General features: G+C 37.9%; 1 protein-coding gene and 1 long non-coding RNA gene across 6 annotated transcripts in view; both read right to left on the bottom strand.

Annotated features, from left to right (window-relative positions):
- The window catches only part of LOC137000372 (uncharacterized), a 166416-nt gene extending 158467 nt beyond the window's left edge, over nt 1-7949 (bottom strand). The window contains exon 1 of the long non-coding RNA XR_010890621.1: nt 6763-7949. This is a non-coding gene — a long non-coding RNA (uncharacterized lncRNA). The remainder of the gene's footprint in view (nt 1-6762) is intronic.
- The window catches only part of Fur2 (furin-like protease 2), a 324827-nt gene that overhangs the window by 295524 nt on the left and 16468 nt on the right, over nt 1-12835 (bottom strand). The window lies entirely within an intron of this gene.

Genomic DNA, 12835 nt, shown 5'->3' with positions numbered 1-12835 from the left:
TGCAGTAACTGCAAATTTCGCATAAATTTCATAAGTATAAGTATTCCTATTAAAATTCTGCGCTCTAAAATAAAAGCCTTAAAATAAAATTAAGTATTAGAATATTTAAAAGTTTCACGCAATTATTAAAAAAAAGTAAACAAAAATTCCTAAAGTAAATTTTTCTGCAGCTGTTAATTACCGCCAATTTATGTTGTTCATTTGAGTTTATCATAAAATTCTGATAACAAAATATTAATTCAGATATAATTAGCCGTTAAAATCCATACTTTCATATTTTCTAATTTTGCAATGTTAAATATTTCGGCGGAAATCGCCGAATTTCTAGCAACTATTTCTCTCTGTCGCTCTCTCGCCAAACATTTGTAATCCAGATATGTATATCTTGCAGCAGAGCATGCGGGAAATTACAAGACCGAGATTCTAGTCGGAAATGAAGCCAATGTGCGTGCAAGACCATAAAGCGTGTGGTCTGTACACATAGCAGAGATATGTCGACATCATCCACGGGAAATGAACACGGCAAATATTCGACGTGATTGAGGAGAGATTTACGAATACGGCCAATCGGGTTGTCACGTGATGTTTTTCGAAATAATCGAAATTTGCACGCGCAAACATGAGCCGCTCATTCTCGTCGGATATACGCGGATGTTCCTGGTAATACGAACATCTGGTTGCGACACTGTCAGGAACTGCATCGGAAGAACCGGCCGGACGGGATAGCGCGAGCGACGAGAGCGAAAAGAAAAGAGACACGTGTGAGTAAATGAATGTACGGAAGTGTATGCGCGTGTGCACCATGTTGCGCGAAAGAGTCGGTGAATAAGTGCGAAAGAGAATGCGTGAATGAGTGAGTACGAGTGAACGTATGTGAGTGTGAGAAAGAGCGTGTTACGTGTGCGTATTTGCGCGTGCAAGAAGAGCTAAAAAGAGACATTCGAGTGAGAGCGGCGGTGCTAGACGGCGGATTCCCCGGTGACTCTTTTGTTTTTGTTTCTGTCGGTCGGAGCGGAAGACGCGTGTTTAATACCGGTGGACGTGTCTGTTTCTCGACAACGGTACAATTTCCCCGTTAAACGATCCCTCCCCGCGTTTGTCGAGATACCGGTTTTCTCGTATACGGCGATGTGTAGCGCGTTACGCTGGCCCGGTCTCGCGAAACCAGGCCCGAATGATTCGCGGTGGAAATACCCGCAGCTTCGATAACTGGACTATAATATCCTTGTGCGCATAATGCACATATGTGCGACAGTATATTATATGTACAGTTCGATTTGAGCCACACTATGTACGGATACTGCGGTCGATATGCAACGCGCTAGTTTCCGATAAAAATTTCAACGTCAGTTAAAAAACCGCATACAAGCTCCAAGTATGTATCGAGGACTTAATGATGTTTATTTATGGAGAACGTGAGTAATATTACTTCACGTTGACAGTGTGTGAACGGTAGAACGGTAACTCTCGGAAGAAAGAAACTTTCAATGAAAGCGTAAGGATGTTTAATTAATAAAAAAGAAATTAAATATTATCAAATGATAGAAAGAAAAATGTTATGTCAGATTTCCTATGCACCGACTAATTGTTCCAATTAATAAGTAAATTTATATAAAGTAAAATTATTTAACAAATTGTTTGCTCTTTTTTCAATTTTTGATAACCAATTTCAGAAAAAGCATGAAATATTGATATAAACGTAGAAGTGCCTCGGTACTTCTAATATTAATAATAAAATTTTCCATCAAAGCTTATGTGATTTGCGAGTCAAATTGATCGATCACCGATAGGTGCATCATAATTAATTGTTTAGAAACGCGTCATGATGCATTTGCGCATTATACACGGCGGCAATACGTGCGCACGCATCGCCACGGCCGAATCACGCATCAATTAGGCAAACAACGCGACACGTTCACCTCGTCGATCATCGCAAATGCAGAGGGTTCTTAAGCCGACCAACAGCACATTATAATGCTAATATACAGAAACACTTACAATGTATGTTTCATAAGATTAACATTAAATTTCAGAAAGCTCAGCAAATTTCGGATCAATCCACCTCCGTATAAATTTAAATGCATAATCGCAGAGTTGCTTAATATAGCAAATTATATAACCAAATTTTCAGTTAATTTTAAGAAGCTGTGACTTTCAATAGAATTCTAATTTGGACTTTTACTGCTTATTTCAACAATTATAGAAATATAATGTCCCATCACTGAGAAGTCTGTCGCATCAAAATTTAATTGAAAATGTATATCTGTGGTTTAACGCAAACCACATAACAAATCCTGTATATTACATGACTGATAATCAAAAATTCAGATGCTAAATAATATACGATTTAGACCAACAAATCACCACTAGTCGTAAATTTCATAATTCAATAACGACGATGCACATGCATGGGAAATAAATTTTCAGATATTTGATATTAAGATTATCTTCCACTTTAAAGGGCTAATCGCACCCAATACACTTTGTAGCTGACTTGTTTATCGGAGACGATCCCAGGGAGAATGTTACGTGAAAAATATCGGAATGCATAATTTCAGCGTACGCCGTGGGCTCTTAAATATACATGAACTACGTGATTTTGGACGTAACGTAAGTTATACTTTCGGGGAGACTTTGACACTTTCGCGCGCAATTTGCATTCGCAAATTTGCATCAGAAGCACGATTTCCCTTGCGAATTAGCTGCGAAACTGCGTCTTGTACTAAGAAACACGATGACGTTCCAGAAACTGCGAAACAACACGTCGCACAAAATCCAGTCGCTATACTAAAATACAATCGTTGTAGGATAATAACGTTCAATAAATCCTGAATCAAACCCGAACATAAGTTTAACCACGATATAACATTATGACCAATTTGTAATGCGTAGCTCAAATACACTAGACGTCACGTATATAATTTTTCAACTACAAATTTTATGAGCACATTTTGCTTTTATGCATATATGATTTAATGGCTCGTATATGTAATATCAGAATTTAATTTTCTTAATTCTTTGACAATAAATATTTGCCAATAAAACTTAATATTAAATTTCTGTTAATGTCAGGTTAAAACCAATTGGAAAGAGAAAATTTCAATATATGCATTTAGAGCTTAATTGTTTTCAATTTCCATTCGTTTACGAACTTAAACACTATTCGTTGAACGACTGATATTCTTCATTCGATTTTAATCATTATTTCGAACCGTGATAGCCGATTGCCATGCAATCTTAAAAATTGCAAGATGGACTTATATAATTCAAATAATATACTAAATAATAAAAATTTCAGTTTTGTTAAAAAATGCGTCAGAAAGTAAAATAAAATTAGCACATCCTGTACAAACGGGGAAAGAATCACACGCTGCATATCTTTTGCATCTTAATACCTAGTCAAATATACCTCAGGCGCAAGTGAAAATTCCTACGTAAGCGGCTTATGTATGTCTCAACTCGTTATTACTATCTTTCTACGAAAAATCTCCTCTCTCACGCGACGAAACAAGCATGTTTTAAAAAACCTGAAAATAACCAAGAAATACTATGTGTTCTAAAAAAAATTAATATATTGAAAAACATGTACAGATATGTATTAGTAAAAATAAGTATAACTAGAAACAAGTACTAGTATTTTGATAAAAACATTTCAAAATTACTTAACATTTTTTTGCAAAATCTAAAACAAAAATAATTTATTAATTAAGCTTTAAAACTTCTATGCAATACGAAGTGTTGAGTGTTATATTTACTTATTCACATATTATGTCAAATGTTTTATAATTATTTCCATATTTTTATTACCATTAATAATTTTTTTCAACATAATATACAAAAGAAAACTCATAATTATAATTTTCTGCAAAGTTTCTAATAACACAGAACCTGAGACAGCCTTGTCTCTCGCTAGAATTCATTCAAAGCCACTTGGGACTTTTTTCAGTAGTATGCCTACACGTTGCACTAATTTGTTCCGCTCTATGTAAATAAAACTAAGCAAAACCGGGTCGATAATAAAGCAGGGAGAAATGCGAGCACGAGAGAAATAAGTTAAAAAAATATTAGCCACGCTAGAAATCGGGAGATTTTCACGCGTCCAACAGTATCAGGGTAAGAACGAGCGACGCGGAAGGAAACTGATTTTCCACGGTCTGCCGGGGGTGAAACGATTCGCGGAAATTGTGGCAGCAGAGTATAAAGCTGACAACGGTAGCCTCCGTCATGCGTCACAGCGTATCTGGAACTGAGGAGCGCACCCTCTCCAAACGGACCGCCCGATCTTTCGCTCCCGATGTAAAAATATTTATTTTTAAACCCGGCCGGCCGATCCCGATCCTTCGTCCGCAACGTTGGGCGCCATCGACCGGAAAATATTTCATCTCCCGCGGAGAATTATTTTCTCCAACCCTTCAAGCTAACTGGAAATTCGAGCACCCGTTGCGTTAACCTCTCTCTCCGCGACCAAAAGAATATCCTACGCTTGACTGGATAACCCTATCTATCCTCTGAGTGTACATAAATGGCATAAAATTTCATTTTATTATTATTAATAATTCCATTGCCACATATTTTCGTCTTAACGGAGATTTTCTTTCTTTGATATATAAAAATATATCTTAGAGATGTAAAACTCAGCATTTTTATATCAAATCAAACAACAATTTAACGTTAACTAAATTTAACTAAACAGTAATTTCGTCATTAAACGCGTACGTTTTATCTCGCGATTACACGAGTGAGCAAAACACGATTATCTTAAGAGGAAACACTCTTAAGATAATCGTGTTTTGCTCACGAAAAAGAAAAAAACATCGTAACGGCCGTCATTGTTGAAAAATATATAACTCAACTATATCGTAAACAATATATATATATATATAGGTATCACACCGCTTGATCGCAGAAGTATAAGTGACGTGGAATAAGTACGGAATATTTCACGCAAAATGGTTACACATATCTTAATATTATATTAGTACGGCATATTGTAACACAAGTCGCAACCAAGCTAACTTTATTCTGAGTTCTGTCTTCAGAGAAAATTATAGCAGTATTTCAACGTCTCATCAAGTAACATTGAAACTTAGATCTTAATAAAACTTTACAGGAGCGTAGAGAAGCAGAATTTGAACCGAATTTAACAATTTCTGCTTGAAATGTCGCTGCAAGAAGCAGGTTTAAATTGTCATATGCTTAAAGAGTTAACCGCATTAAACAAAAATAAAAATATCAAAACAAAAAACTGCGTCAATCAACTATCATATTTCGAAAAATAAGATGCTGTTTCTCTTTTTTAAAAAAAAGTAAATTTAAAAATTTACTCTTTTTTTTCTCTCAATTTGGAACTTGTTAAACAGTTAAACAGTTAAGAATCTTTTTCGTCCACTCTTTCAATGAATTTTGAAATTCTGCATAATTTATGTAGTATAAATTCTTCACTTTTATTTAACAATAAATGTGTGGCGGAACAAACGGCACACCAACGGGAACGTTTACACAAGACAGCCCGTACTGTAAACCGACATATGCCCAGAGTGCGGTTATACACGTGGGAAAACCCTGCATACGCGGAATCCTTTCTCTGCGAGTGGCCTTGCCTTATAATGCCACATCGAGCGAATATTTCTAGAGCAGACGAGTGTGGTTTCCTTCGCGCGATACATGTATATTCACAGTTACCGATCAAAAAGCCGCGCTGAAATCATAACTGTCTATCGCTCATAACGTCATGAGATTGTAACGCGTGAGATTGTCGTTGTCGCGTACGCATCATCTCGCAGAAGAGCGTTAACCTGATTAGCTTGCGAGAGAGAGAGAGAGAGAGAGAGAATAACTGTTTTAGCGATCCGTAGTCAATTTCGACGAGCTTAATTGCCTGTCTTGCGAAACGATTGATACCGCTGGCAGTTTGATTTTGCGATTATACAAGCTGGTATACTACGACGCGCGTGTCAATAATGTTATTTCGCTTCTCGCGCGAGACCTGCGTTCGATTTTCGCCCAAAAGATTTGTTTAAAATTAAAAAACATTTTTAAAATTAAGTTTGACGTAAAACAAAGGCCTAGAACTTATTTCCTATAGCGATAATACTTTGAAAGATATGAACGTCAAAATCCTGTACATTGTAAGATAAAATTGTATCACCTTTATCAGCTTTAGGAAAAAGAAAAAAATATGTCAGAATTTTGAAGCTGATATGATATTGTAAGCTTTTGTTGTACACATTTCTATCAAAAGCGGACTTTTCGAGGCTTATATGCGGTGATAAATAATAGTGGTAAAAAAATTCACGCTTAATGGAAGATTACAATACAAGATTTTGAAGAATGATAGAGGAAGAAGGAAGATGGAGGAAAAAGCGTTCGTAATATGGCAGCCCACCGCAAAGCTGGAAAGAATAATTGTGTTACTAACCTGCCGTAAATGCCGGCGAACCTAAGCGTTGGATAATTTTATAACCCGAAAATATAAACTCTATGTATTTTTAACATGATAAAAAATTTAACATTTCGCTTGTTATTTTTATCAATCAATTTTGTATAAAAAAAGAGTGATGTAAATAAAACGATGGAAAAATACATGTGAAAAATACGTATGACTTTTGACATATAATTTAAAATAACTCTTCAATTATATTATCAATCAATATTTTTTTACAATCCATAAAGAAACAGATTTATTATTATATATAATACTCCCAAATTATTTCACAAATAGACAAAATTTTTCATATAATGGATTATTCTATGCAGACTCACCGATTATCGCCCTGCTACTCTTTTCTCGTCGGCTGTTTCGGCCATTTTATGTTTCGTCCAATTTTTTCAACAATGACAAATCACTATCACAGCTCACTACGATATTTAAAATTCGACAAACATTCGAAATTTTTACCGATATTTATGTGCGGCAAGCTATTCAGTACACTATATTCACTATCACTCGCGAAACTTAGGTTAAAAACCGACGCGATAAATACCTTTGCACGGTATTTTCGAAATTGGTGGTACGCAATGATTGTTCAATGATTAACGAATGCGTAGAAATTTGAGAGGTTAAGACGCCCATAATCAAGAATTTTGTCGAAAAGAAAACACGATAAAATTCGCGCTAACCGTCCATATAATGCTTGATTCATGCTATCGAAATATTACTCGCTATTATTCGTGATATACTCGACGTAATCACAACAATCATCCGATATTTACCTCGCAATCTCTCCGAAATCCAACAATGCAATGTAGATAATCGACGACTAGTGGAGATGCGCGAAGTACGACGACGATAGATGGAAACAACGCCATTAAGATAAACGCCATTGGATTCTCACGATAATCGCTAGAGCTCTTATTGCCAAATTCAGGGCGTTCAATGATCGCGTCTATTATCTATAATTCGATTGAATATTTAATTGATTAGCGAAGTATAATTGCTCGATATTTTTTCTCCTAAAATTTTACTCGCAGCGATTGCTATCCGACGATTACCAAACGCATAGACCGAAGGTTCATATTCGGCATACTTTTCGGCATTCCCGGCAATAGTATATCGTATCACATTATTCACGATCACTGGCGAAGGTTATACGAAACACGATGCAATCGCGGTTAATCGCCCGATTATTTCTCGACATTCCCGAAATTTATGATATACGCGGCGGTTGCTCGACTAGCGGGCGCGTAAACGCGTGAGAGGTTAAGATGCCAATCATCAAGAATTCTACTGAACAAACTCGATAAATCTCCATTAATTCGATTAATCTCTGTGCTAATACACGCATCGAAGTATTACTAGTTATTATTCATGCTCGAAACGTAATAACGATTATCCGATATTTATCTCGTAATACGTTATACTCCAAAATTTAACTATACGCGACGGCGGCCAGTCGATGACTAGAACAAACGCGCCAACGGCAACTAGCGGAAACGACGCGAATGAGTTAAAAATCGTGAGGAATTCCGAAAAAAGAAACTTTACGAAGTCCTCGCTATGACTCGCGTATCGAAATATTGAGTATTACCATTCACGAAATACTTACTCTTCACGTGATCACGATGATCGCCTGATATTTTTCTTTAATAATTTTGAAATTTATCTATGTGTGGTAGTAGCTATTTTACGATTGGTGGAACCTCGCATTAAAAGTCACGCAGCAATTTTCAGAGCATTGTTAAATTCAAGAAAAAACGTTCACTGGCCGAGATTGCTATTTGTCGTTGACCAAATATTGATTTTTTCAAATTTAAGATTTATGTACTTTTGAAATCATTATCAATCGCGTACTCAATTTTAAGAATAGAATAATTTTATCCATTTTCTATTCCACAAGCAACACGAATTTAGGAACACGTGTTATTATTTAAATTCAATCTACAATATACTTTTTGATTTTTATTTTCTGCTTTTTTGCCTTCATGTAAAGGCATATTTTTCTTCAGAAATTCAGAAAGGAAAAATTGTAGATCACGGTGTTTCTTGACTCCAGGCGACAAAGACTCAAAAATACAAAAAGCAGGGAGCAAGAAACAATACGCAAGAAGCATATTGTAGATTAAGCCTTAGGTTTAGGCTGCACGACGTAACACGCGTCCTCTCAAGCCCGCGATCACCAGGCGAATGTTTTTTGTGCGCGTGTTTATATATCGCGTACCCTTGAGTCGAAGACTTCGCAAACAAACAGTGTTTTTATGATATTCTCCGAATCACCGAGATCGAATGGAGCGGCAGTAAGAACCAAGATCGAATAGAATATTGGATGATTGTTATATAAATTGAGTTTTCACTTATTAACATAGTGGCGAATCTAATAATTACTTATCGATGAACGACGCACCCATAATAATCGCGCGCGCGTATCGTGAATAAAGCGAAATACTGTTAGCGTTTTTTTTCGCATTGATCTGGAAATTATCGACGTTTTCCGCATTTTCCGCATTCTTCCCGCGTCGAAAGTGAATGCGCGATAGTGTATGAAAATATGTGAAAATTAGAAATAAAATTAATATAAAATTAATATAAAATTAAATTGTACGATATGATATTGTATAATTTACACGCATGATTGAATAATGGATCGCATTTTCGCGATTCATTCGCGTGAATGAATCTTCTTTATAGGAATTCGGAACAAACGAAAATTAGCAACATGTTGAACAGAATAATTGCAATTGATATGTGAATTATTTATCGCATAATTTTGTTCCATGAGCAATCATTCAATCATTCACTCCTGAGCAATCATGATAAAACGCATTCAATTAACTTCGAGCAAAAAACACGAAAGCCTCAATACTGCAGCTCATTCATTGAGCACTTAAAGATTAAACAATCCATATGTCTGATTATCGTTATCATAAGCTGCTACCATTCAAGCAGGATTACGATACGGCGTGTCAATAAGGAAATAGCACATTAAGTCCGCGGAGGGTTTACGATACGGTGTATTAACGAGGAATAGTTAATTCTGCGAAAGGTTCGATATACACCATCATGCGCATCATCCGAATGCGAGCGGTAAACTTGCGTTTATTTCATTTAGAACTGTCTGCATGAAAGTTAAATTACAGATATCCATCATAATGACGCAGTAATCATAAAAATTACGATTTCCACTTCTATTGTTACGAATCAAAGGTAAATAATAATTCCTCCACTTCAAAACCGTGTAAATAAATAAAAGTATGAAGTAACTTACATTGTAAAATGAGGTTAGTAGAATTTAGAGCTTTATTTAATTTCGAATCTCTGTTTCCTTCTTTTTGTAAAAGATTAATCAAATTCTAGACATTTGCTGGAATGATTCATGAAGCAGTGGTGGTCCAAAATAAGCTAAGGCATCACGCTCGATAACCCCGATAAATGCGATTACGAATTGCAATTTAAGCAGATTCCACATTATCGAGCCAAATCTCAAGCCGAACTTCGTCGCGAGCTCGAGGCTCAGCTCGATAATGTAGACTCTGCTTAACAGGTATAGCGAGAAATTTGATACCCGCGATTAAGGACGAGGGGGGGGGGGGAGGGGGAAATTCCGCCCGCGGCGGAAGGATAATCAATTGGCTTAACTCGAGCGCCACGCGAAACTCGATTCCCCGCACGTTCGACGTATGTAACACCGCGTCGATCAGAGCGGTATGTTTTAATTTTAGATTATCTATCCCCCCTTCCCTCTCCTGCGTCCCTCCTTCATCGTAACGTCCAATTTGTCCCGTCCATCCGTTCGCCCGACAGATAACTTGGGGGTGAGAGAGAGGAAGGGAGGGAGAACGGTTTGACCGAGTTGGACAAAACTTATTACCGAAGTAGGAAATGAGGTGGAACTTTGTTAACGCCCTTGTGCGCGAAATTTCACGGGCTCCAATTTATCGAGTTCGTTGTTATGAAGTTATTTGCCTGCGGAATCATGCCAATCCGGTAGAATCTCGTGCATTATGACAAGCGGCTGACACTAATGATCTTAAACTTCGCCAACTCTTGAAATTCGACGTTTTTCAGTAATCAATGTTCGCTCTACAATTTCCTCGTTACGTACAGAAAATTATAACAAAGTAGCTGCGAACTTTTATTTTTCAAATTTAAAGACACGATTTACGCCACTTCCTCACTTAAGTTCATTAAAATGTTTCTTCGGTTACTCGATGACGTTCGCGGTATAAAACTCTACGCAGACGCGATTTTTCAGCGTTCGATCCATTACATCGACGCAAATATCCCGGTTCTGTCACCGACCGGTCCTCTCTCCGCCGCTTTACATAATAGCCGGATTTCGCGAATTTGCATATACCTATCCTCTCTAATCGCGCGAGCTCGGACGCAATATTATGAAGCCACGCGGTGAGGTGATTGTCGAATACCAGTTTAACATTTTGTCGCACAATGGCGACATAGTTCGGCGAACTTCTTTCCGCCTGTCGCTCAAACGATGTGTCACCCCGCTAAAACACCCAGTTAACTGCTTCACCGCCCACTCTTACCTCGCGCGAGAAATCAGCTTTGGAAGTGCTCGACTCCTAAGGTAACTTTCGAGAAAATCAATGTAAAAAATTCATGCTTATATAAAAAACCCTTGTTTTTATTTCGTTTTGTTAGCGAGATCATTTAAATGCTGAGGGCAGATTTAAATATAAATACGCTACAGCCGAGAAAAGTTTCGCCTTTATCGAAATAAATTCTTTTACATATCCTTCGAAAACGCAAAACAACGCCGAAAACTTCCTACGTGCGATTTAAGTTTTTCAAGTCGTTCATCTTTCATTAACCTCATTCGAGAATCAAATATACCTGATTCGCTAATTCTTATCAAAGCAACGCGCGCGCTTCGCCGAAGTTTGCCCGAAGACTTGCCGACGCTTTTTCTCCCCGCTTGTCGCAAGAAATCGCGCGAGCTCGGCCAAGTCGCGATAATTGCGCTCTAATGTAACATTAAAAGGAAAATTTCTCCACCCGCAAAACGCGTCGCTTCCGCCACCGTGATACACGTCCGTTTTCGAGCACGCGGCGCGGCAGTTTCCGCGATTTTCTCGCGGTGCTTCCACCGTCGCCCACCCGCTATTCTCCAACCGTCGCGGTGGCCACATTTTTCCAACGAGCGCTAAAGTTTTTATCTCGTCGGGAGATGACGCACGGGATGGCGAAGCCTCTCTTTTCCCTCTTTTCACCGCGCGCTTTCCACCCCTCGTGGCCGCCGCCCTGCGCCAACCACCACCGCTTTCGCGCACCGGACGGAAAAAGGCAACGAGGCACGAGAGGGCGAAGAGGGAAAAAGAGAGAGAGCTTCCCGAGATACACGTATACGTATCGCGAGATAAAAGTTTATTACCGGGACCAGCAAATACAGCCATTCGCCGATGCACGCTAAATGCGTGACGATCGTTGCATCATCTCCCTCCTCCTCTTTTTCATCCCTCGTTCATCTTTTTTAACCCTTGTCCTCGTTCTTTCAAGTTCCTCGTAAAGTCGCTCGCAACAAATGTACTAAGGGTGTCGGAAGGAGGGATAAAACGATGCCGCTCGCTCTCGCGGAACGTTGACTGTTATCTATGAGCAGTAACGACTCCCTGGACGTTCGTCGTGTCGATGATGCTCCAGGTTGAATCAATAAAAGAGAATATCCGGTCACGTATAAATAAGACTTCGTGCAGAAGAAATATCGCGAATTTCAACTCTCGGCGATCGATTTAGAATAATTGCCGTGCTATGTTAAGAAACGAATAAACGTGGAGAGTGCGAAAAATTCATGCCAAACTTGTTATGAATCTTCCAATTTTGGATATTTCTGAAAGCGGTTTTACAAACTAATGCAGTATGCATTGTTCCGATATTATAAGGAAATTAGATGCCAAAGGTTTGTATTATTAATGTGCAAATGTTTTACGAGACTTTCGCTATAAATTATCAGAAAAGCGTCTGTTAGAAACTCGTAATTCTTGCAAAAGTGACATTTCTTCATTAAGTGAGTTTTTCATATCTAAATTGTTTATAATTTAGTAAGAAACAGTTTTAGATAATTTAATTTAAAATAGTTATTATTTAATTCTTTTAGATTATTCAGCATAGTTTATTTCAACGTCCGCTCGGTATTCTTTATAAAAATAGATTGCATTATCCCTGGCGCTCGTAATGCTCTTCTGCTCACGCAAATGTGATAAGTTATAACGAAGAAGTGCATTCTACTCTCCTGCGTTTTATATTTTCAGCGCTTTAGTTCTCTCCCGCAACTGCCACAATTCATCCCGCCGTAAAATTCTACATCCAGCGGATAGATATTCGACGTAAGAAAGGAGCTCTTCACGTCTTGCTGCTTATCTTCCCGAGACCGAGTGCATCGCT

Source organism: Linepithema humile, chromosome 6 (genome assembly GCF_040581485.1).
Source record: "Linepithema humile isolate Giens D197 chromosome 6, Lhum_UNIL_v1.0, whole genome shotgun sequence".
Classification (NCBI taxonomy): domain Eukaryota; kingdom Metazoa; phylum Arthropoda; class Insecta; order Hymenoptera; family Formicidae; genus Linepithema; species Linepithema humile.
The sequence above is the reverse complement of the archived record's forward strand: the minus strand, read 5'-3'. Positions and strand labels throughout refer to the sequence as shown.